The following is a 25,753-nucleotide window of genomic DNA, read 5'->3' as shown; positions in this document are numbered from 1 at the left end:
CCGTAGTTCGGACGAGAGCGAGCTCAGGGTCGGGGCATCATCGATCTCAAGCTCCGACCCTCAGAACATCAAGGAGCTGATGACCCCGCAGGCGGGGGATGACGGTACGCAGCTTATTATTGACTTTGATTCTCCAAGCACGGACTCTCCATAAACTATGCCTATCCCTGTAAAAATTGCCTCACTCAATGTGAGGTCCTTAAAGAGCCCTGATCGCAGGGCTGCTTTATTTTCTTATCTAGAGACATGTGACTTTGACCTTTGCCTGCTACAAGAATGTGGAATCCCTAGTAAAATGGACTATAAAGACTTAAAAGAAGACTGGAAGCTGGGCCCATCCATATGGTCCGGTGCAAATGACTGTCGTTCTGTGGGTGTTGGGCTGCTCTGCCGAGGCCAGTCCTTTTCTATTCATACAGTAACTGAGATTGTGCCTGGCAGAGCTCTTTTAATTCATCTATATTTTAATGGACTTTTAATTCGTGTTTTAAATGTGTATGCCCCTCCTGATAAACAGGAGCGGGCAGAACTATTTGAAATTTTACCACTGTTTTGTGTTGGGTCTTCCCCCCTGCTGGTGGGAGGTGATTTTAACTGCATACGTGATGGGGAACACCGGCAGGGTGGGGATATTAATCGTAAAGACCGCACTTCTTACCTGCTTAAAAATTTTATTGATGATTTTAATTTGAAAGATTGCTGGAAGGATCTCTTGCCGGAGGACCCGGGCGCCACATGGTCCAATGGAAGAGTGAGCTCCAGAATCGATTTTATTTTTTCCTCTAGAGCTTTTAAACCCCTGAAATGCACGCTCGAGCAGAATATCTTCTCTGATCATAAGCTCCTCTTGGTGGGCCTGGAGCTAGAGGGGGAGCAAAAAGCAAAAAGGGGCCTCTGGAGATTAAACACCACACTCCTAGAGGACCCTGAGATAAAAGAGGAGTTTGTGCGGACCTACCAATGCTGGCAATCACAAAGAAAACCCCATGAGCCTATGCTGCACTGGTGGGAGGGCACCAAATCTAAAATCAGATTTTTTTTTATCAAAGCAGGTAAGAAGAAGGCAAAAATGGAAAAACAGTGGTTTTATGTTCTTAACATGCGTTTAAATGTACTTTTTAAATTGAAAGAAGCTGGTATGGATGTAGAAAATGATATTTTAAACCTTAAAACTGAAATAAAACATGCCATAGAAAAGAAAGGGAAACAAATCATTTTTAACTCACATGTGCAGCACCTGGAGGAGGGCGAGAAATGTTCCCGTTTCTTTTTTAAAAAAGTGATGAATAGGAGGGATATCATCCAAAACCTTGAGGGTGAATCCACTCCAAAAGGCATGTTAGATGCAGTTTTTAACTTCTACCAGCTTCTTTTTAATAAGAAAGATCTTAATCCATCCTTTTTAGAACATGTTCTTAATTCCCTTGATTTTAAGCTAGATGTTTTAGACCAGGAGGTTTTATCCCGTGATCTTAACTTAGATGAACTTTTATTTGTTTTTAAAAGTTTTTCTAGTGGGAAGGCCCCTGGGGAAGATGGTTTACCCATCGAATTTTATTTAGCTTTTTGGGATATTTTAAAGGATGATATGGTTTTATTGTATAAAGAAACTTTTATTGTTAATGAACTTCCCCCTTCCTGGAGGAGGGGGATTGTATCATTACTTTTTAAAAAGGGTGAAAAGGATATGCTAAAAAATTGGCGCCCCATCACACTTTTAAATGTCGATTATAAAGTTTTAGCCAAGTTATTAGCTGTCCGTTTTAAACCTTTTATTCATAAATTAATTCACCCAAATCAGGTTTGTGGGGTACCTGGAAGGTCTATAGCTGAATCCCTAAATATTTTAAGAGATGTTTTATGGTATTTTAAGGATAGAAATCAAACTGTAGCAATTTTATCCTTAGACTTTGAAAAAGCCTTTGATAGGGTCTCCCATGAATACCTGTTTTTAGTTCTTAAAAAGATGGCAGTGCCTGAAACGATTTTAAGCCGAATCATGCTTTTATACCGATCCTGTTTTAGTCAAGTCTCTGTTAATGGCTTTTTAACCAGCGGTGTTCCTCTTTTATCAGGTGTCAAACAGGGCTGCCCCCTGTCCCCACTCCTTTTTATTTGCGCAATCGAACCACTGATGGCCCTCCTCAGAAAAGACCGGGTAGTAAGAGGCGTACCGATACCTGGTGGAGGAGGGACCCATCTAAAGGTGTTGGGGTACATGGATGATGTCACCATACTGTGCCCGGACTCTCCATCCATGAGGGGGGCATTGAGGAACACCAGCTATTTCTGCGAGGTCTCTGGTTTTAAGCTAAACACAGATAAATGTGACTGTTTTTATATTGGCTCCTGGGATTCATCCATCACCCCAGGAGTTACAATGCAACAGGATCAAATTAAAGTTTTAGGTATTGTTTTTAACCAGGTCAATGATGGGAGCCCTAACTGGGATTCAGCTATAGCTAAGATGGAGAAGAAGATTTTAATGTGGAATCTTAGAAACCTTACCATGGAGGGGAAGATTTTAATAATAAAGATGGTTTTACTCCCTATTATGCTATACATTGCCATGGTATTTCCTCCATCTATTTTATACATTAAAAAAGTAACTAGAATTGTTTTTACTTTTTTATGGGGTTCAAAAATGGAGAAATTAAAGCGTGATTTTATGTACAAAAGTAAAGATAATGGCGGGAAAGATGTTCCTAACCTTTTTACTTTCTTTTACATAAAGTATTTCTGTTTCTGTTTTAAAATTATTAAATCCGATGGCATTTTTAGCTGCTTTTTAAGGTACGCTGCGGGCATGGTTTTTAAAAGATGGTTGCGCATCCCTCTGAACGCTCCGGTGCTTCTGTGTCCCCCAAAACATTATGTGGTGTTGGAAAAGACAGTCAGGCTCCTAGGTCTCCAAGATTTGGAGCCTGACATACTGGGGGACCAGAGAAAGGTATCAAAGGTCCTCAGGCGGAGTGAGGTTACCCTGGCAGTGTCCAATTTCACACAGGCAAGATCCAAAAAGGTATGGCGGAACGTGTACGGGAAGTTTCTGGCGAATGTACACAGGGATCTTGCCTGGGCAATCGTCCACCAGTGCCTCCCTACTCGTGAGTTCCAGCACAGGCGAGGACTGGTGGCGAGAGCCAAGTGCCCGAGAGATGGCTGCGGAGTGGACGAAACGGTGCTGCACATATTTTGGAACTGCCCTTTTGCACGGGAGCTTTGGAGGAAGGTAGGCCCACTTTTGAAGTGGGCCTGCGGCCTAAAAGATTTTAATCACGAATGTGTCTTTTACGGTCTTTTTAACTGCCCCAATTTTAAACAGCAGATGATCTGCTGGATGATTATTAATTGTTTTAAAAATGCCATCTGGAAAGTTAGGAACATCTTACTTTTTAAACATGATTTTATTGATGTTAAAAACTGTATAAAGCTGGCCCTGAGTGAGATGTACATCTATTACCTAAGAGACAAGAAACAGTTGGGGGCCAGCGAGGCAGCATCCATGTGGTGTCTGCCTCTATGGAACGAAATAACAATATAATCAGTTTTTATGACATTTGTATAATGTTTTATCCTGCCATTTTTATTTTTTCTCCTTTTATTACTGGTTTTATTATTTGTATTTTAAAACTTTTGTGAACCTTTTATTATTTTGCATTTTAAATTTTGTATGGTTTCTTATTTATTCAATAAAATTTTGTTGAAACCTTATCTGTTCTTATCAGTTTAATATCTGATACGTCCCCTATCTGGGGACCATATATTAAATGGATTTTTGAGAACGGGGGCCGATTTCGAAGCTTGCTTCCGTCGCCCTATGCATTGACCCGATATGGCAGTATCTTCGGGTACAGTGCACCACCCCCTTACAGGGTTAAAAAGAAAGATTCCTACTTTCATTGCTACCTGCTTGCTGGCTAGCCAGCTAGCCAGCCCTGTGGGCCTTGCTGCTGCTGCAGCCAAAAAACAAAAGGTGGTGCTGCTGCTGCTTCTGCTGCTTCTGCTTCTGCTTGTGTCTGGCCGCTGTTGGAGCGTCCAGGCACAGGACTTCTGCTGCTGCTGACTAAATGGCCTCCTTAATTGGATCATTTGAGTAGCCAGCACACCTGTGCAGGTAGGGCATGACATGATAGGCAGCTGCCTTGATAGCGGGTGGGTGCTGAATGTTCCTAATTGACAAAATAAGATTAATGCTTATGAAGAAATATAAAATCTCATCCCTTCCCCAATATCGCGCCACACCCCTACCCCTTAATTCCCTGGTTGAACTTGATGGACATATGTCTTTTTTCGACCGTACTAACTATGTAACTATGTAACATAACATGGGGGGGGGGGGGGGGTCTCCTGGCTGTTCACACAGGTGTGTCATTGCTGTACATTGACCATGCATTGCTTCTGTGGTATTGCAAAGGCAAAGACAAATGCTTCCAGCCATCCATTGCACTAATGGATTGGTCATCAGCTGGCTGTCTATGTCCCGCATCAATATAGACCAAAGTACAGAGGGTTAGGCTATGCTATTGTGCACCTACCTGATGCATCAGAAGGTGCGAGGCCCTTGCTAAATTCTGTGCACAGACTTTGAGATCTATACTTTAGACTGTATCTAAACCTGCTCCAACATGGACTGACATTCTGGCCTACTTTCAGCCGATGCGACTTGTCTGTCGCTGAACAGTCGCTTTTTATGTATTCAGCACCTATGTATAATGTTGTAAAAATGCTCTAGAAGCTAAAGTCGCAGAAATGTCACACATATTTGGCCTGCAACTTTCTGTGCGACAAATTCAGACAGGAAAAATCAGTATAAATCCTTAGAAAATTATCCCCCAGTGTCTCCATCTGCTGGCGGTATTGAATAAGCATTGCTGCACTGATGGGGTATGCATTAGACGAAAAAAAAGAAGAAAAAGAAGAATAATACGCCCAGAAAAGAGGCGAAAAGGAGAAAAACGTAAAAAAACGTGAAAAAAAAGTAAGAGGAAGAGAAGGGAAAAAAAGGTGGAAATGGGTTTAAAAGTGATTTCGGCGGAGAAATATATATATATATATATATATATATATATATATACGCGCACACACACACATATATATAAACGTATTCTCCGTTGAGATATTGCAGCCGCTGCTGTGTCCAGGCCCAGGAGCCTTAGCACTGTGCTGTGATGTCACTCAATACCACTGACATCACTAGGTGTAAACAACATCTCTCCTTTGCTGTGTATGTGACTATGGAGCTGTTTGGTGATGTCGTCTATTATGGCCTTCATAGAAGCAACAGGAAATTGTTGCATCCATCTAGAACCCTCAGAACTACAGTGCTATGATGTCACTCACTTCCACAGGCCTTGCAGAGTGTAAACAACAACAACCCAGCTTTGTTGTGTATGTAACCATAGGGATTTGTGATGTCACCTAGAACCTTCACAGCAGCGACAGCTTTATGAGGAGCATCAGCACTGCTCTGCCTGAGCAGAACCATCACCGCCATAGGTTGTCAAATAACCCGGGTTTAACCCACACAGGTAAGTCCAATGGGGTGCAGGCATGTCCTCTATGCTTACAGCTTCCCGTGGGTGTTGGTTTGATACCGTTTGGGGACAGCCAAGGAGGCATCTGCAGGCAACAAAGGTAGGTGTGTGCTTGTGTGTGTGTTTCCTATGCAGATCCTAAGCCCAGTGTCACATGCAAGTAGGAGGAGTAAGAAGGGTTCCTGGCAAATCCGGGTTATGGATTGCATTTAAAAAGGCCCCGTGGGAGTGCAATGGGTCCCTGTCTTGCTGCTTAGCAATAATGGTATGGGTTTAGGTTCTGCTGTGTGTACTGGTGGTTGACTGCCCCCCAGCCCAGAGTGTGCATGGAAAATTGTCTGGCAGCCTCCCTGACAGCAAGCAGTGATAGTGCCCATGAAGGGCACCTTGTTGGGCCCGCCCCTTTCACGGTTATCGCTTCTCGGCCTTTTGGCTAAGATCAAGTGTAGTATCTGTTCTTATCAGTTTAATATCTGATACGTCCCCTATCTGGGGACCATATATTAAATGGATTTTTGAGAACGGGGGCCGATTTCGAAGCTTGCTTCCGTCGCCCTATGCATTGACCCGATATGGCAGTATCTTCGGGTACAGTGCACCACCCCCTTACAGGGTTAAAAAGAAAGATTCCTACTTTCATTGCTACCTGCTTGCTGGCTAGCCAGCTAGCCAGCCCTGTGGGCCTTGCTGCTGCTGCAGCCAAAAAACAAAAGGTGGTGCTGCTGCTGCTTCTGCTGCTTCTGCTTCTGCTTGTGTCTGGCCGCTGTTGGAGCATCCAGGCACAGGACTTCTGCTGCTGCTGACTAAATGGCCTCCTTAATTGGATCATTTGAGTAGCCAGCACACCTGTGCAGGTAGGGCATGACATGATAGGCAGCTGCCTTGATAGCGGGTGGGTGCTGAATGTTCCTAATTGACAAAATAAGATTAATGCTTATGAAGAAATATAAAATCTCATCCCTTCCCCAATATCGCGCCACACCCCTACCCCTTAATTCCCTGGTTGAACTTGATGGACATATGTCTTTTTTCGACCGTACTAACTATGTAACTATGTAACATAACATGGGGGGGGGGGGGGGGGGTCTCCTGGCTGTTCACACAGGTGTGTCATTGCTGTACATTGACCATGCATTGCTTCTGTGGTATTGCAAAGGCAAAGACAAATGCTTCCAGCCATCCATTGCACTAATGGATTGGTCATCAGCTGGCTGTCTATGTCCCGCATCAATATAGACCAAAGTACAGAGGGTTAGGCTATGCTATTGTGCACCTACCTGATGCATCAGAAGGTGCGAGGCCCTTGCTAAATTCTGTGCACAGACTTTGAGATCTATACTTTAGACTGTATCTAAACCTGCTCCAACATGGACTGACATTCTGGCCTACTTTCAGCCGATGCGACTTGTCTGTCGCTGAACAGTCGCTTTTTATGTATTCAGCACCTATGTATAATGTTGTAAAAATGCTCTAGAAGCTAAAGTCGCAGAAATGTCACACATATTTGGCCTGCAACTTTCTGTGCGACAAATTCAGACAGGAAAAATCAGTATAAATCCTTAGAAAATTATCCCCCAGTGTCTCCATCTGCTGGCGGTATTGAATAAGCATTGCTGCACTGATGGGGTATGCATTAGACGAAAAAAAAGAAGAAAAAGAAGAAGAATACGCCCAGAAAAGAGGCGAAAAGGAGAAAAACGTAAAAAAACGTGAAAAAAAAGTAAGAGGAAGAGAAGGGAAAAAAAGGTGGAAATGGGTTTAAAAGTGATTTCGGCGGAGAAATATATATATATATATATATATATATATATATATATATATATATATATACGCGCACACACACACATATATATAAACGTATTCTCCGTTGAGATATTGCAGCCGCTGCTGTGTCCAGGCCCAGGAGCCTTAGCACTGTGCTGTGATGTCACTCAATACCACTGACATCACTAGGTGTAAACAACATCTCTCCTTTGCTGTGTATGTGACTATGGAGCTGTTTGGTGATGTCGTCTATTATGGCCTTCATAGAAGCAACAGGAGATTGTTGCATCCATCTAGAACCCTCAGAACTACAGTGCTATGATGTCACTCACTTCCACAGGCCTTGCAGAGTGTAAACAACAACAACCCAGCTTTGTTGTGTATGTAACCATAGGGATTTGTGATGTCACCTAGAACCTTCACAGCAGCGACAGCTTTATGAGGAGCATCAGCACTGCTCTGCCTGAGCAGAACCATCACCGCCATAGGTTGTCAAATAACCCGGGTTTAACCCACACAGGTAAGTCCAATGGGGTGCAGGCATGTCCTCTATGCTTACAGCTTCCCGTGGGTGTTGGTTTGATACCGTTTGGGGACAGCCAAGGAGGCATCTGCAGGCAACAAAGGTAGGTGTGTGCTTGTGTGTGTGTTTCCTATGCAGATCCTAAGCCCAGTGTCACATGCAAGTAGGAGGAGTAAGAAGGGTTCCTGGCAAATCCGGGTTATGGATTGCATTTAAAAAGGCCCCGTGGGAGTGCAATGGGCCCCTGTCTTGCTGCTTAGCAATAATGGTATGGGTTTAGGTTCTGCTGTGTGTACTGGTGGTTGACTGCCCCCCAGCCCAGAGTGTGCATGGAAAATTGTCTGGCAGCCTCCCTGACAGCAAGCAGTGATAGTGCCCATGAAGGGCACCTTGTTGGGCCCGCCCCTTTCACGGTTATCGCTTCTCGGCCTTTTGGCTAAGATCAAGTGTAGTATCTGTTCTTATCAGTTTAATATCTGATACGTCCCCTATCTGGGGACCATATATTAAATGGATTTTTGAGAACGGGGGCCGATTTCGAAGCTTGCTTCCGTCGCCCTATGCATTGACCCGATATGGCAGTATCTTCGGGTACAGTGCACCACCCCCTTACAGGGTTAAAAAGAAAGATTCCTACTTTCATTGCTACCTGCTTGCTGGCTAGCCAGCTAGCCAGCCCTGTGGGCCTTGCTGCTGCTGCAGCCAAAAAACAAAAGGTGGTGCTGCTGCTGCTTCTGCTGCTTCTGCTTCTGCTTGTGTCTGGCCGCTGTTGGAGCGTCCAGGCACAGGACTTCTGCTGCTGCTGACTAAATGGCCTCCTTAATTGGATCATTTGAGTAGCCAGCACACCTGTGCAGGTAGGGCATGACATGATAGGCAGCTGCCTTGATAGCGGGTGGGTGCTGAATGTTCCTAATTGACAAAATAAGATTAATGCTTATGAAGAAATATAAAATCTCATCCCTTCCCCAATATCGCGCCACACCCCTACCCCTTAATTCCCTGGTTGAACTTGATGGACATATGTCTTTTTTCGACCGTACTAACTATGTAACTATGTAACATAACATGGGGGGGGGGGGGGGGTCTCCTGGCTGTTCACACAGGTGTGTCATTGCTGTACATTGACCATGCATTGCTTCTGTGGTATTGCAAAGGCAAAGACAAATGCTTCCAGCCATCCATTGCACTAATGGATTGGTCATCAGCTGGCTGTCTATGTCCCGCATCAATATAGACCAAAGTACAGAGGGTTAGGCTATGCTATTGTGCACCTACCTGATGCATCAGAAGGTGCGAGGCCCTTGCTAAATTCTGTGCACAGACTTTGAGATCTATACTTTAGACTGTATCTAAACCTGCTCCAACATGGACTGACATTCTGGCCTACTTTCAGCCGATGCGACTTGTCTGTCGCTGAACAGTCGCTTTTTATGTATTCAGCACCTATGTATAATGTTGTAAAAATGCTCTAGAAGCTAAAGTCGCAGAAATGTCACACATATTTGGCCTGCAACTTTCTGTGCGACAAATTCAGACAGGAAAAATCAGTATAAATCCTTAGAAAATTATCCCCCAGTGTCTCCATCTGCTGGCGGTATTGAATAAGCATTGCTGCACTGATGGGGTATGCATTAGACGAAAAAAAAGAAGAAAAAGAAGAATAATACGCCCAGAAAAGAGGCGAAAAGGAGAAAAACGTAAAAAAACGTGAAAAAAAAGTAAGAGGAAGAGAAGGGAAAAAAAGGTGGAAATGGGTTTAAAAGTGATTTCGGCGGAGAAATATATATATATATATATATACTATATATATATATATATATATACGCGCACACACACACATATATATAAACGTATTCTCCGTTGAGATATTGCAGCCGCTGCTGTGTCCAGGCCCAGGAGCCTTAGCACTGTGCTGTGATGTCACTCAATACCACTGACATCACTAGGTGTAAACAACATCTCTCCTTTGCTGTGTATGTGACTATGGAGCTGTTTGGTGATGTCGTCTATTATGGCCTTCATAGAAGCAACAGGAGATTGTTGCATCCATCTAGAACCCTCAGAACTACAGTGCTATGATGTCACTCACTTCCACAGGCCTTGCAGAGTGTAAACAACAACAACCCAGCTTTGTTGTGTATGTAACCATAGGGATTTGTGATGTCACCTAGAACCTTCACAGCAGCGACAGCTTTATGAGGAGCATCAGCACTGCTCTGCCTGAGCAGAACCATCACCGCCATAGGTTGTCAAATAACCCGGGTTTAACCCACACAGGTAAGTCCAATGGGGTGCAGGCATGTCCTCTATGCTTACAGCTTCCCGTGGGTGTTGGTTTGATACCGTTTGGGGACAGCCAAGGAGGCATCTGCAGGCAACAAAGGTAGGTGTGTGCTTGTGTGTGTGTTTCCTATGCAGATCCTAAGCCCAGTGTCACATGCAAGTAGGAGGAGTAAGAAGGGTTCCTGGCAAATCCGGGTTATGGATTGCATTTAAAAAGGCCCCGTGGGAGTGCAATGGGCCCCTGTCTTGCTGCTTAGCAATAATGGTATGGGTTTAGGTTCTGCTGTGTGTACTGGTGGTTGACTGCCCCCCAGCCCAGAGTGTGCATGGAAAATTGTCTGGCAGCCTCCCTGACAGCAAGCAGTGATAGTGCCCATGAAGGGCACCTTGTTGGGCCCGCCCCTTTCACGGTTATCGCTTCTCGGCCTTTTGGCTAAGATCAAGTGTAGTATCTGTTCTTATCAGTTTAATATCTGATACGTCCTCTATCTGGGGACCATATATTAAATGGATTTTTGAGAACGGGGGCCGATTTCGAAGCTTGCTTCCGTCGCCCTATGCATTGACCCGATATGGCAGTATCTTCGGGTACAGTGCACCACCCCCTTACAGGGTTAAAAAGAAAGATTCCTACTTTCATTGCTACCTGCTTGCTGGCTAGCCAGCTAGCCAGCCCTGTGGGCCTTGCTGCTGCTGCAGCCAAAAAACAAAAGGTGGTGCTGCTGCTGCTTCTGCTGCTGCTTGTGTCTGGCCGCTGTTGGAGCGTCCAGGCACAGGACTTCTGCTGCTGCTGACTAAATGGCCTCCTTAATTGGATCATTTGAGTAGCCAGCACACCTGTGCAGGTAGGGCATGACATGATAGGCAGCTGCCTTGATAGCGGGTGGGTGCTGAATGTTCCTAATTGACAAAATAAGATTAATGCTTATGAAGAAATATAAAATCTCATCCCTTCCCCAATATCGCGCCACACCCCTACCCCTTAATTCCCTGGTTGAACTTGATGGACATATGTCTTTTTTCGACCGTACTAACTATGTAACTATGTAACATAACATGGGGGGGGGGGGGGGTCTCCTGGCTGTTCACACAGGTGTGTCATTGCTGTACATTGACCATGCATTGCTTCTGTGGTATTGCAAAGGCAAAGACAAATGCTTCCAGCCATCCATTGCACTAATGGATTGGTCATCAGCTGGCTGTCTATGTCCCGCATCAATATAGACCAAAGTACAGAGGGTTAGGCTATGCTATTGTGCACCTACCTGATGCATCAGAAGGTGCGAGGCCCTTGCTAAATTCTGTGCACAGACTTTGAGATCTATACTTTAGACTGTATCTAAACCTGCTCCAACATGGACTGACATTCTGGCCTACTTTCAGCCGATGCGACTTGTCTGTCGCTGAACAGTCGCTTTTTATGTATTCAGCACCTATGTATAATGTTGTAAAAATGCTCTAGAAGCTAAAGTCGCAGAAATGTCACACATATTTGGCCTGCAACTTTCTGTGCGACAAATTCAGACAGGAAAAATCAGTATAAATCCTTAGAAAATTATCCCCCAGTGTCTCCATCTGCTGGCGGTATTGAATAAGCATTGCTGCACTGATGGGGTATGCATTAGACGAAAAAAAAGAAGAAAAAGAAGAATAATACGCCCAGAAAAGAGGCGAAAAGGAGAAAGACGTAAAAAAACGTGAAAAAAAAGTAAGAGGAAGAGAAGGGAAAAAAAGGTGGAAATGGGTTTAAAAGTGATTTCGGCGGAGAAATATATATATATATATATATATATATATATATATATATATATATACGCGCACACACACACATATATATAAACATATTCTCCGTTGAGATATTGCAGCCGCTGCTGTGTCCAGGCCCAGGAGCCTTAGCACTGTGCTGTGATGTCACTCAATACCACTGACATCACTAGGTGTAAACAACATCTCTCCTTTGCTGTGTATGTGACTATGGAGCTGTTTGGTGATGTCGTCTATTATGGCCTTCATAGAAGCAACAGGAGATTGTTGCATCCATCTAGAACCCTCAGAACTACAGTGCTATGATGTCACTCACTTCCACAGGCCTTGCAGAGTGTAAACAACAACAACCCAGCTTTGTTGTGTATGTAACCATAGGGATTTGTGATGTCACCTAGAACCTTCACAGCAGCGACAGCTTTATGAGGAGCATCAGCACTGCTCTGCCTGAGCAGAACCATCACCGCCATAGGTTGTCAAATAACCCGGGTTTAACCCACACAGGTAAGTCCAATGGGGTGCAGGCATGTCCTCTATGCTTACAGCTTCCCGTGGGTGTTGGTTTGATACCGTTTGGGGACAGCCAAGGAGGCATCTGCAGGCAACAAAGGTAGGTGTGTGCTTGTGTGTGTGTTTCCTATGCAGATCCTAAGCCCAGTGTCACATGCAAGTAGGAGGAGTAAGAAGGGTTCCTGGCAAATCCGGGTTATGGATTGCATTTAAAAAGGCCCCGTGGGAGTGCAATGGGCCCCTGTCTTGCTGCTTAGCAATAATGGTATGGGTTTAGGTTCTGCTGTGTGTACTGGTGGTTGACTGCCCCCCAGCCCAGAGTGTGCATGGAAAATTGTCTGGCAGCCTCCCTGACAGCAAGCAGTGATAGTGCCCATGAAGGGCACCTTGTTGGGCCCGCCCCTTTCACGGTTATCGCTTCTCGGCCTTTTGGCTAAGATCAAGTGTAGTATCTGTTCTTATCAGTTTAATATCTGATACGTCCCCTATCTGGGGACCATATATTAAATGGATTTTTGAGAACGGGGGCCGATTTCGAAGCTTGCTTCCGTCGCCCTATGCATTGACCCGATATGGCAGTATCTTCGGGTACAGTGCACCACCCCCTTACAGGGTTAAAAAGAAAGATTCCTACTTTCATTGCTACCTGCTTGCTGGCTAGCCAGCTAGCCAGCCCTGTGGGCCTTGCTGCTGCTGCAGCCAAAAAACAAAAGGTGGTGCTGCTGCTGCTTCTGCTGCTTCTGCTTCTGCTTGTGTCTGGCCGCTGTTGGAGCGTCCAGGCACAGGACTTCTGCTGCTGCTGACTAAATGGCCTCCTTAATTGGATCATTTGAGTAGCCAGCACACCTGTGCAGGTAGGGCATGACATGATAGGCAGCTGCCTTGATAGCGGGTGGGTGCTGAATGTTCCTAATTGACAAAATAAGATTAATGCTTATGAAGAAATATAAAATCTCATCCCTTCCCCAATATCGCGCCACACCCCTACCCCTTAATTCCCTGGTTGAACTTGATGGACATATGTCTTTTTTCGACCGTACTAACTATGTAACTATGTAACATAACATGGGGGGGGGGGGGGGGTCTCCTGGCTGTTCACACAGGTGTGTCATTGCTGTACATTGACCATGCATTGCTTCTGTGGTATTGCAAAGGCAAAGACAAATGCTTCCAGCCATCCATTGCACTAATGGATTGGTCATCAGCTGGCTGTCTATGTCCCGCATCAATATAGACCAAAGTACAGAGGGTTAGGCTATGCTATTGTGCACCTACCTGATGCATCAGAAGGTGCGAGGCCCTTGCTAAATTCTGTGCACAGACTTTGAGATCTATACTTTAGACTGTATCTAAACCTGCTCCAACATGGACTGACATTCTGGCCTACTTTCAGCCGATGCGACTTGTCTGTCGCTGAACAGTCGCTTTTTATGTATTCAGCACCTATGTATAATGTTGTAAAAATGCTCTAGAAGCTAAAGTCGCAGAAATGTCACACATATTTGGCCTGCAACTTTCTGTGCGACAAATTCAGACAGGAAAAATCAGTATAAATCCTTAGAAAATTATCCCCCAGTGTCTCCATCTGCTGGCGGTATTGAATAAGCATTGCTGCACTGATGGGGTATGCATTAGACGAAAAAAAAGAAGAAAAAGAAGAATAATACGCCCAGAAAAGAGGCGAAAAGGAGAAAAACGTAAAAAAACGTGAAAAAAAAGTAAGAGGAAGAGAAGGGAAAAAAAGGTGGAAATGGGTTTAAAAGTGATTTCGGCAGAGAAATATATATATATATATATATATATATTTATATATATATATATATATATACGCGCACACACACACATATATATAAACGTATTCTCCGTTGAGATATTGCAGCCGCTGCTGTGTCCAGGCCCAGGAGCCTTAGCACTGTGCTGTGATGTCACTCAATACCACTGACATCACTAGGTGTAAACAACATCTCTCCTTTGCTGTGTATGTGACTATGGAGCTGTTTGGTGATGTCGTCTATTATGGCCTTCATAGAAGCAACAGGAGATTGTTGCATCCATCTAGAACCCTCAGAACTACAGTGCTATGATGTCACTCACTTCCACAGGCCTTGCAGAGTGTAAACAACAACAACCCAGCTTTGTTGTGTATGTAACCATAGGGATTTGTGATGTCACCTAGAACCTTCACAGCAGCGACAGCTTTATGAGGAGCATCAGCACTGCTCTGCCTGAGCAGAACCATCACCGCCATAGGTTGTCAAATAACCCGGGTTTAACCCACACAGGTAAGTCCAATGGGGTGCAGGCATGTCCTCTATGCTTACAGCTTCCCGTGGGTGTTGGTTTGATACCGTTTGGGGACAGCCAAGGAGGCATCTGCAGGCAACAAAGGTAGGTGTGTGCTTGTGTGTGTGTTTCCTATGCAGATCCTAAGCCCAGTGTCACATGCAAGTAGGAGGAGTAAGAAGGGTTCCTGGCAAATCCGGGTTATGGATTGCATTTAAAAAGGCCCCGTGGGAGTGCAATGGGCCCCTGTCTTGCTGCTTAGCAATAATGGTATGGGTTTAGGTTCTGCTGTGTGTACTGGTGGTTGACTGCCCCCCAGCCCAGAGTGTGCATGGAAAATTGTCTGGCAGCCTCCCTGACAGCAAGCAGTGATAGTGCCCATGAAGGGCACCTTGTTGGGCCCGCCCCTTTCACGGTTATCGCTTCTCGGCCTTTTGGCTAAGATCAAGTGTAGTATCTGTTCTTATCAGTTTAATATCTGATACGTCCCCTATCTGGGGACCATATATTAAATGGATTTTTGAGAACGGGGGCCGATTTCGAAGCTTGCTTCCGTCGCCCTATGCATTGACCCGATATGGCAGTATCTTCGGGTACAGTGCACCACCCCCTTACAGGGTTAAAAAGAAAGATTCCTACTTTCATTGCTACCTGCTTGCTGGCTAGCCAGCTAGCCAGCCCTGTGGGCCTTGCTGCTGCTGCAGCCAAAAAACAAAAGGTGGTGCTGCTGCTGCTTCTGCTGCTTCTGCTTCTGCTTGTGTCTGGCCGCTGTTGGAGCGTCCAGGCACAGGACTTCTGCTGCTGCTGACTAAATGGCCTCCTTAATTGGATCATTTGAGTAGCCAGCACACCTGTGCAGGTAGGGCATGACATGATAGGCAGCTGCCTTGATAGCGGGTGGGTGCTGAATGTTCCTAATTGACAAAATAAGATTAATGCTTATGAAGAAATATAAAATCTCATCCCTTCCCCAATATCGCGCCACACCCCTACCCCTTAATTCCCTGGTTGAACTTGATGGACATATGTCTTTTTTCGACCGTACTAACTATGTAACTATGTAACATAACATGGGGGGGGGGGGGGGTCTCCTGGCTGTTCACACAGGTGTGTCATTGCTGTACATTGACCATGCATTGCTTCTGTGGTATTGCAAAGGCAAAGACAAATGCTTCCAGCCATCCATTGCACTAATGGATTGGTCATCAGCTGGCTGTCTATGTCCCGCATCAATATAGACCAAAGTACAGAGGGTTAGGCTATGCTATTGTGCACCTACCTGATGCATCAGAAGGTGCGAGGCCCTTGCTAAATTCTGTGCACAGACTTTGAGATCTATACTTTAGACTGTATCTAAACCTGCTCCAACATGGACTGACATTCTGGCCTACTTTCAGCCGATGCGACTTGTCTGTCGCTGAACAGTCGCTTTTTATGTATTCAGCACCTATGTATAATGTTGTAAAAATGCTCTAGAAGCTAAAGTCGCAGAAATGTCACACATATTTGGCCTGCAACTTTCTGTGCGACAAATTCAGACAGGAAAAATCAGTATAAATCCTTAGAAAATTATCCCCCAGTGTCTCCATCTGCTGGCGGTATTGAATAAGCATTGCTGCACTGATGGGGTATGCATTAGACGAAAAAAAAGAAGAAAAAGAAGAATAATACGCCCAGAAAAGAGGCGAAAAGGAGAAAAACGTAAAAAAACGTGAAAAAAAAGTAAGAGGAAGAGAAGGGAAAAAAAGGTGGAAATGGGTTTAAAAGTGATTTCGGCGGAGAAATATATATATATATATATATATATATATATATATATATATATATACGCGCACACACACACATATATATAAACGTATTCTCCGTTGAGATATTGCAGCCGCTGCTGTGTCCAGGCCCAGGAGCCTTAGCACTGTGCTGTGATGTCACTCAATACCACTGACATCACTAGGTGTAAACAACATCTCTCCTTTGCTGTGTATGTGACTATGGAGCTGTTTGGTGATGTCGTCTATTATGGCCTTCATAGAAGCAACAGGAGATTGTTGCATCCATCTAGAACCCTCAGAACTACAGTGCTATGATGTCACTCACTTCCACAGGCCTTGCAGAGTGTAAACAACAACAACCCAGCTTTGTTGTGTATGTAACCATAGGGATTTGTGATGTCACCTAGAACCTTCACAGCAGCGACAGCTTTATGAGGAGCATCAGCACTGCTCTGCCTGAGCAGAACCATCACCGCCATAGGTTGTCAAATAACCCGGGTTTAACCCACACAGGTAAGTCCAATGGGGTGCAGGCATGTCCTCTATGCTTACAGCTTCCCGTGGGTGTTGGTTTGATACCGTTTGGGGACAGCCAAGGAGGCATCTGCAGGCAACAAAGGTAGGTGTGTGCTTGTGTGTGTGTTTCCTATGCAGATCCTAAGCCCAGTGTCACATGCAAGTAGGAGGAGTAAGAAGGGTTCCTGGCAAATCCGGGTTATGGATTGCATTTAAAAAGGCCCCGTGGGAGTGCAATGGGCCCCTGTCTTGCTGCTTAGCAATAATGGTATGGGTTTAGGTTCTGCTGTGTGTACTGGTGGTTGACTGCCCCCCAGCCCAGAGTGTGCATGGAAAATTGTCTGGCAGCCTCCCTGACAGCAAGCAGTGATAGTGCCCATGAAGGGCACCTTGTTGGGCCCGCCCCTTTCACGGTTATCGCTTCTCGGCCTTTTGGCTAAGATCAAGTGTAGTATCTGTTCTTATCAGTTTAATATCTGATACGTCCCCTATCTGGGGACCATATATTAAATGGATTTTTGAGAACGGGGGCCGATTTCGAAGCTTGCTTCCGTCGCCCTATGCATTGACCCGATATGGCAGTATCTTCGGGTACAGTGCACCACCCCCTTACAGGGTTAAAAAGAAAGATTCCTACTTTCATTGCTACCTGCTTGCTGGCTAGCCAGCTAGCCAGCCCTGTGGGCCTTGCTGCTGCTGCAGCCAAAAAACAAAAGGTGGTGCTGCTGCTGCTTCTGCTGCTTCTGCTTCTGCTTGTGTCTGGCCGCTGTTGGAGCATCCAGGCACAGGACTTCTGCTGCTGCTGACTAAATGGCCTCCTTAATTGGATCATTTGAGTAGCCAGCACACCTGTGCAGGTAGGGCATGACATGATAGGCAGCTGCCTTGATAGCGGGTGGGTGCTGAATGTTCCTAATTGACAAAATAAGATTAATGCTTATGAAGAAATATAAAATCTCATCCCTTCCCCAATATCGCGCCACACCCCTACCCCTTAATTCCCTGGTTGAACTTGATGGACATATGTCTTTTTTCGACCGTACTAACTATGTAACTATGTAACATAACATGGGGGGGGGGGGGGGGGTCTCCTGGCTGTTCACACAGGTGTGTCATTGCTGTACATTGACCATGCATTGCTTCTGTGGTATTGCAAAGGCAAAGACAAATGCTTCCAGCCATCCATTGCACTAATGGATTGGTCATCAGCTGGCTGTCTATGTCCCGCATCAATATAGACCAAAGTACAGAGGGTTAGGCTATGCTATTGTGCACCTACCTGATGCATCAGAAGGTGCGAGGCCCTTGCTAAATTCTGTGCACAGACTTTGAGATCTATACTTTAGACTGTATCTAAACCTGCTCCAACATGGACTGACATTCTGGCCTACTTTCAGCCGATGCGACTTGTCTGTCGCTGAACAGTCGCTTTTTATGTATTCAGCACCTATGTATAATGTTGTAAAAATGCTCTAGAAGCTAAAGTCGCAGAAATGTCACACATATTTGGCCTGCAACTTTCTGTGCGACAAATTCAGACAGGAAAAATCAGTATAAATCCTTAGAAAATTATCCCCCAGTGTCTCCATCTGCTGGCGGTATTGAATAAGCATTGCTGCACTGATGGGGTATGCATTAGACGAAAAAAAAGAAGAAAAAGAAGAAGAATACGCCCAGAAAAGAGGCGAAAAGGAGAAAAACGTAAAAAAACGTGAAAAAAAAGTAAGAGGAAGAGAAGGGAAAAAAAGGTGGAAATGGGTTTAAAAGTGATTTCGGCGGAGAAATATATATATATATATATATATATATATATATATATATATATATATATATATATACGCGCACACACACACATATATATAAACGTATTCTCCGTTGAGATATTGCAGCCGCTGCTGTGTCCAGGCCCAGGAGCCTTAGCACTGTGCTGTGATGTCACTCAATACCACTGACATCACTAGGTGTAAACAACATCTCTCCTTTGCTGTGTATGTGACTATGGAGCTGTTTGGTGATGTCGTCTATTATGGCCTTCATAGAAGCAACAGGAGATTGTTGCATCCATCTAGAACCCTCAGAACTACAGTGCTATGATGTCACTCACTTCCACAGGCCTTGCAGAGTGTAAACAACAACAACCCAGCTTTGTTGTGTATGTAACCATAGGGATTTGTGATGTCACCTAGAACCTTCACAGCAGCGACAGCTTTATGAGGAGCATCAGCACTGCTCTGCCTGAGCAGAACCATCACCGCCATAGGTTGTCAAATAACCCGGGTTTAACCCACACAGGTAAGTCCAATGGGGTGCAGGCATGTCCTCTATGCTTACAGCTTCCCGTGGGTGTTGGTTTGATACCGTTTGGGGACAGCCAAGGAGGCATCTGCAGGCAACAAAGGTAGGTGTGTGCTTGTGTGTGTGTTTCCTATGCAGATCCTAAGCCCAGTGTCACATGCAAGTAGGAGGAGTAAGAAGGGTTCCTGGCAAATCTGGGTTATGGATTGCATTTAAAAAGGCCCCGTGGGAGTGCAATGGGCCCCTGTCTTGCTGCTTAGCAATAATGGTATGGGTTTAGGTTCTGCTGTGTGTACTGGTGGTTGACTGCCCCCCAGCCCAGAGTGTGCATGGAAAATTGTCTGGCAGCCTCCCTGACAGCAAGCAGTGATAGTGCCCATGAAGGGCACCTTGTTGGGCCCGCCCCTTTCACGGTTATCGCTTCTCGGCCTTTTGGCTAAGATCAAGTGTAGTATCTGTTCTTATCAGTTTAATATCTGATACGTCCCCTATCTGGGGACCATATATTAAATGGATTTTTGAGAACGGGGGCCGATTTCGAAGCTTGCTTCCGTCGCCCTATGCATTGACCCGATATGGCAGTATCTTCGGGTACAGTGCACCACCCCCTTACAGGGTTAAAAAGAAAGATTCCTACTTTCATTGCTACCTGCTTGCTGGCTAGCCAGCTAGCCAGCCCTGTGGGCCTTGCTGCTGCTGCAGCCAAAAAACAAAAGGTGGTGCTGCTGCTGCTTCTGCTGCTTCTGCTTCTGCTTGTGTCTGGCCGCTGTTGGAGCGTCCAGGCACAGGACTTCTGCTGCTGCTGACTAAATGGCCTCCTTAATTGGATCATTTGAGTAGCCAGCACACCTGTGCAGGTAGGGCATGACATGATAGGCAGCTGCCTTGATAGCGGGTGGGTGCTGAATGTTCCTAATTGACAAAATAAGATTAATGCTTATGAAGAAATATAAAATCTCATCCCTTCCCCAATATCGCGCCACACCCCTACCCCTTAATTCCCTGGTTGAACTTGATGGACATATGTCTTTTTTCGACCGTACTAACTATGTAACTATGTAACATAACATGGGGGGGGGGGGGGGGTCTCCTGGCTGTTCACACAGGTGTGTCATTGCTGTACATTGACCATGCATTGCTTCTGTGGTATTGCAAAGGCAAAGACAAATGCTTCCAGCCATCCATTGCACTAATGGATTGGTCATCAGCTGGCTGTCTATGTCCCGCATCAATATAGACCAAAGTACAGAGGGTTAGGCTATGCTATTGTGCACCTACCTGATGCATCAGAAGGTGCGAGGCCCTTGCTAAATTCTGTGCACAGACTTTGAGATCTATACTTTAGACTGTATCTAAACCTGCTCCAACATGGACTGACATTCTGGCCTACTTTCAGCCGATGCGACTTGTCTGTCGCTGAACAGTCGCTTTTTATGTATTCAGCACCTATGTATAATGTTGTAAAAATGCTCTAGAAGCTAAAGTCGCAGAAATGTCACACATATTTGGCCTGCAACTTTCTGTGCGACAAATTCAGACAGGAAAAATCAGTATAAATCCTTAGAAAATTATCCCCCAGTGTCTCCATCTGCTGGCGGTATTGAATAAGCATTGCTGCACTGATGGGGTATGCATTAGACGAAAAAAAAGAAGAAAAAGAAGAATAATACGCCCAGAAAAGAGGCGAAAAGGAGAAAAACGTAAAAAAACGTGAAAAAAAAGTAAGAGGAAGAGAAGGGAAAAAAAGGTGGAAATGGGTTTAAAAGTGATTTCGGCGGAGAAATATATATATATATATATATATATATATATATATATATATATATATATATATATACGCGCACACACACACATATATATAAACGTATTCTCCGTTGAGATATTGCAGCCGCTGCTGTGTCCAGGCCCAGGAGCCTTAGCACTGTGCTGTGATGTCACTCAATACCACTGACATCACTAGGTGTAAACAACATCTCTCCTTTGCTGTGTATGTGACTATGGAGCTGTTTGGTGATGTCGTCTATTATGGCCTTCATAGAAGCAACAGGAGATTGTTGCATCCATCTAGAACCCTCAGAACTACAGTGCTATGATGTCACTCACTTCCACAGGCCTTGCAGAGTGTAAACAACAACAACCCAGCTTTGTTGTGTATGTAACCATAGGGATTTGTGATGTCACCTAGAACCTTCACAGCAGCGACAGCTTTATGAGGAGCATCAGCACTGCTCTGCCTGAGCAGAACCATCACCGCCATAGGTTGTCAAATAACCCGGGTTTAACCCACACAGGTAAGTCCAATGGGGTGCAGGCATGTCCTCTATGCTTACAGCTTCCCGTGGGTGTTGGTTTGATACCGTTTGGGGACAGCCAAGGAGGCATCTGCAGGCAACAAAGGTAGGTGTGTGCTTGTGTGTGTGTTTCCTATGCAGATCCTAAGCCCAGTGTCACATGCAAGTAGGAGGAGTAAGAAGGGTTCCTGGCAAATCCGGGTTATGGATTGCATTTAAAAAGGCCCCGTGGGAGTGCAATGGGCCCCTGTCTTGCTGCTTAGCAATAATGGTATGGGTTTAGGTTCTGCTGTGTGTACTGGTGGTTGACTGCCCCCCAGCCCAGAGTGTGCATGGAAAATTGTCTGGCAGCCTCCCTGACAGCAAGCAGTGATAGTGCCCATGAAGGGCACCTTGTTGGGCCCGCCCCTTTCACGGTTATCGCTTCTCGGCCTTTTGGCTAAGATCAAGTGTAGTATCTGTTCTTATCAGTTTAATATCTGATACGTCCTCTATCTGGGGACCATATATTAAATGGATTTTTGAGAACGGGGGCCGATTTCGAAGCTTGCTTCCGTCGCCCTATGCATTGACCCGATATGGCAGTATCTTCGGGTACAGTGCACCACCCCCTTACAGGGTTAAAAAGAAAGATTCCTACTTTCATTGCTACCTGCTTGCTGGCTAGCCAGCTAGCCAGCCCTGTGGGCCTTGCTGCTGCTGCAGCCAAAAAACAAAAGGTGGTGCTGCTGCTGCTTCTGCTGCTGCTTGTGTCTGGCCGCTGTTGGAGCGTCCAGGCACAGGACTTCTGCTGCTGCTGACTAAATGGCCTCCTTAATTGGATCATTTGAGTAGCCAGCACACCTGTGCAGGTAGGGCATGACATGATAGGCAGCTGCCTTGATAGCGGGTGGGTGCTGAATGTTCCTAATTGACAAAATAAGATTAATGCTTATGAAGAAATATAAAATCTCATCCCTTCCCCAATATCGCGCCACACCCCTACCCCTTAATTCCCTGGTTGAACTTGATGGACATATGTCTTTTTTCGACCGTACTAACTATGTAACTATGTAACATAACATGGGGGGGGGGGGGGGTCTCCTGGCTGTTCACACAGGTGTGTCATTGCTGTACATTGACCATGCATTGCTTCTGTGGTATTGCAAAGGCAAAGACAAATGCTTCCAGCCATCCATTGCACTAATGGATTGGTCATCAGCTGGCTGTCTATGTCCCGCATCAATATAGACCAAAGTACAGAGGGTTAGGCTATGCTATTGTGCACCTACCTGATGCATCAGAAGGTGCGAGGCCCTTGCTAAATTCTGTGCACAGACTTTGAGATCTATACTTTAGACTGTATCTAAACCTGCTCCAACATGGACTGACATTCTGGCCTACTTTCAGCCGATGCGACTTGTCTGTCGCTGAACAGTCGCTTTTTATGTATTCAGCACCTATGTATAATGTTGTAAAAATGCTCTAGAAGCTAAAGTCGCAGAAATGTCACACATATTTGGCCTGCAACTTTCTGTGCGACAAATTCAGACAGGAAAAATCAGTATAAATCCTTAGAAAATTATCCCCCAGTGTCTCCATCTGCTGGCGGTATTGAATAAGCATTGCTGCACTGATGGGGTATGCATTAGACGAAAAAAAAGAAGAAAAAGAAGAATAATACGCCCAGAAAAGAGGCGAAAAGGAGAAAGACGTAAAAAAACGTGAAAAAAAAGTAAGAGGAAGAGAAGGGAAAAAAAGGTGGAAATGGGTTTAAAAGTGATTTCGGCGGAGAAATATATATATATATATATATATATATATATATATATATATATATACGCGCACACACACACATATATATAAACATATTCTCCGTTGAGATATTGCAGCCGCTGCTGTGTCCAGGCCCAGGAGCCTTAGCACTGTGCTGTGATGTCACTCAATACCACTGACATCACTAGGTGTAAACAACATCTCTCCTTTGCTGTGTATGTGACTATGGAGCTGTTTGGTGATGTCGTCTATTATGGCCTTCATAGAAGCAACAGGAGATTGTTGCATCCATCTAGAACCCTCAGAACTACAGTGCTATGATGTCACTCACTTCCACAGGCCTTGCAGAGTGTAAACAACAACAACCCAGCTTTGTTGTGTATGTAACCATAGGGATTTGTGATGTCACCTAGAACCTTCACAGCAGCGACAGCTTTATGAGGAGCATCAGCACTGCTCTGCCTGAGCAGAACCATCACCGCCATAGGTTGTCAAATAACCCGGGTTTAACCCACACAGGTAAGTCCAATGGGGTGCAGGCATGTCCTCTATGCTTACAGCTTCCCGTGGGTGTTGGTTTGATACCGTTTGGGGACAGCCAAGGAGGCATCTGCAGGCAACAAAGGTAGGTGTGTGCTTGTGTGTGTGTTTCCTATGCAGATCCTAAGCCCAGTGTCACATGCAAGTAGGAGGAGTAAGAAGGGTTCCTGGCAAATCCGGGTTATGGATTGCATTTAAAAAGGCCCCGTGGGAGTGCAATGGGCCCCTGTCTTGCTGCTTAGCAATAATGGTATGGGTTTAGGTTCTGCTGTGTGTACTGGTGGTTGACTGCCCCCCAGCCCAGAGTGTGCATGGAAAATTGTCTGGCAGCCTCCCTGACAGCAAGCAGTGATAGTGCCCATGAAGGGCACCTTGTTGGGCCCGCCCCTTTCACGGTTATCGCTTCTCGGCCTTTTGGCTAAGATCAAGTGTAGTATCTGTTCTTATCAGTTTAATATCTGATACGTCCCCTATCTGGGGACCATATATTAAATGGATTTTTGAGAACGGGGGCCGATTTCGAAGCTTGCTTCCGTCGCCCTATGCATTGACCCGATATGGCAGTATCTTCGGGTACAGTGCACCACCCCCTTACAGGGTTAAAAAGAAAGATTCCTACTTTCATTGCTACCTGCTTGCTGGCTAGCCAGCTAGCCAGCCCTGTGGGCCTTGCTGCTGCTGCAGCCAAAAAACAAAAGGTGGTGCTGCTGCTGCTTCTGCTGCTTCTGCTTCTGCTTGTGTCTGGCCGCTGTTGGAGCGTCCAGGCACAGGACTTCTGCTGCTGCTGACTAAATGGCCTCCTTAATTGGATCATTTGAGTAGCCAGCACACCTGTGCAGGTAGGGCATGACATGATAGGCAGCTGCCTTGATAGCGGGTGGGTGCTGAATGTTCCTAATTGACAAAATAAGATTAATGCTTATGAAGAAATATAAAATCTCATCCCTTCCCCAATATCGCGCCACACCCCTACCCCTTAATTCCCTGGTTGAACTTGATGGACATATGTCTTTTTTCGACCGTACTAACTATGTAACTATGTAACATAACATGGGGGGGGGGGGGGGGGGGTCTCCTGGCTGTTCACACAGGTGTGTCATTGCTGTACATTGACCATGCATTGCTTCTGTGGTATTGCAAAGGCAAAGACAAATGCTTCCAGCCATCCATTGCACTAATGGATTGGTCATCAGCTGGCTGTCTATGTCCCGCATCAATATAGACCAAAGTACAGAGGGTTAGGCTATGCTATTGTGCACCTACCTGATGCATCAGAAGGTGCGAGGCCCTTGCTAAATTCTGTGCACAGACTTTGAGATCTATACTTTAGACTGTATCTAAACCTGCTCCAACATGGACTGACATTCTGGCCTACTTTCAGCCGATGCGACTTGTCTGTCGCTGAACAGTCGCTTTTTATGTATTCAGCACCTATGTATAATGTTGTAAAAATGCTCTAGAAGCTAAAGTCGCAGAAATGTCACACATATTTGGCCTGCAACTTTCTGTGCGACAAATTCAGACAGGAAAAATCAGTATAAATCCTTAGAAAATTATCCCCCAGTGTCTCCATCTGCTGGCGGTATTGAATAAGCATTGCTGCACTGATGGGGTATGCATTAGACGAAAAAAAAGAAGAAAAAGAAGAATAATACGCCCAGAAAAGAGGCGAAAAGGAGAAAGACGTAAAAAAACGTGAAAAAAAAGTAAGAGGAAGAGAAGGGAAAAAAAGGTGGAAATGGGTTTAAAAGTGATTTCGGCGGAGAAATATATATATATATATATATATATATATATATATATATATATATATACGCGCACACACACACATATATATAAACGTATTCTCCGTTGAGATATTGCAGCCGCTGCTGTGTCCAGGCCCAGGAGCCTTAGCACTGTGCTGTGATGTCACTCAAT

The 25,753-nt window shown here is 45.2% G+C and overlaps 10 non-coding genes across 10 annotated transcripts; all 10 read left to right on the top strand.

Annotated features, from left to right (window-relative positions):
• Positions 1–3,681: 3,681 nt before the first annotated feature.
• LOC130327081 (U2 spliceosomal RNA) lies at positions 3,682–3,867 on the top strand. The gene has a single exon (XR_008871577.1). It is a non-coding gene; the product is annotated as a U2 spliceosomal RNA (small nuclear RNA).
• A 2,083-nt stretch (positions 3,868–5,950) lies between these two features.
• Positions 5,951–6,141, top strand: LOC130327077 (U2 spliceosomal RNA). The gene has a single exon (XR_008871574.1). It is a non-coding gene; the product is annotated as a U2 spliceosomal RNA (small nuclear RNA).
• A 2,099-nt stretch (positions 6,142–8,240) lies between these two features.
• Positions 8,241–8,431, top strand: LOC130327076 (U2 spliceosomal RNA). The gene has a single exon (XR_008871573.1). It is a non-coding gene; the product is annotated as a U2 spliceosomal RNA (small nuclear RNA).
• Positions 8,432–10,523: 2,092 nt separating this feature from the next.
• Positions 10,524–10,714, top strand: LOC130327080 (U2 spliceosomal RNA). Its single transcript, XR_008871576.1, has one exon. It is a non-coding gene; the product is annotated as a U2 spliceosomal RNA (small nuclear RNA).
• Positions 10,715–12,797: 2,083 nt separating this feature from the next.
• Positions 12,798–12,988, top strand: LOC130327085 (U2 spliceosomal RNA). Its single transcript, XR_008871581.1, has one exon. It is a non-coding gene; the product is annotated as a U2 spliceosomal RNA (small nuclear RNA).
• A 2,097-nt stretch (positions 12,989–15,085) lies between these two features.
• Positions 15,086–15,276, top strand: LOC130327084 (U2 spliceosomal RNA). The gene has a single exon (XR_008871580.1). It is a non-coding gene; the product is annotated as a U2 spliceosomal RNA (small nuclear RNA).
• A 2,092-nt stretch (positions 15,277–17,368) lies between these two features.
• LOC130327083 (U2 spliceosomal RNA) lies at positions 17,369–17,559 on the top strand. The gene has a single exon (XR_008871579.1). It is a non-coding gene; the product is annotated as a U2 spliceosomal RNA (small nuclear RNA).
• Positions 17,560–19,663: 2,104 nt separating this feature from the next.
• LOC130327082 (U2 spliceosomal RNA) lies at positions 19,664–19,854 on the top strand. Its single transcript, XR_008871578.1, has one exon. It is a non-coding gene; the product is annotated as a U2 spliceosomal RNA (small nuclear RNA).
• A 2,103-nt stretch (positions 19,855–21,957) lies between these two features.
• Positions 21,958–22,148, top strand: LOC130327078 (U2 spliceosomal RNA). Its single transcript, XR_008871575.1, has one exon. It is a non-coding gene; the product is annotated as a U2 spliceosomal RNA (small nuclear RNA).
• A 2,083-nt stretch (positions 22,149–24,231) lies between these two features.
• Positions 24,232–24,422, top strand: LOC130327075 (U2 spliceosomal RNA). The gene has a single exon (XR_008871572.1). It is a non-coding gene; the product is annotated as a U2 spliceosomal RNA (small nuclear RNA).
• Positions 24,423–25,753: the final 1,331 nt, after the last annotated feature.

This window comes from Hyla sarda, unplaced genomic scaffold (genome assembly GCF_029499605.1).
Source record: "Hyla sarda isolate aHylSar1 unplaced genomic scaffold, aHylSar1.hap1 scaffold_2915, whole genome shotgun sequence".
NCBI classification, from domain to species: domain Eukaryota; kingdom Metazoa; phylum Chordata; class Amphibia; order Anura; family Hylidae; genus Hyla; species Hyla sarda.
Note: the sequence above shows the minus strand (reverse complement) of the source record. Positions and strands in the feature narration are given on the sequence as shown.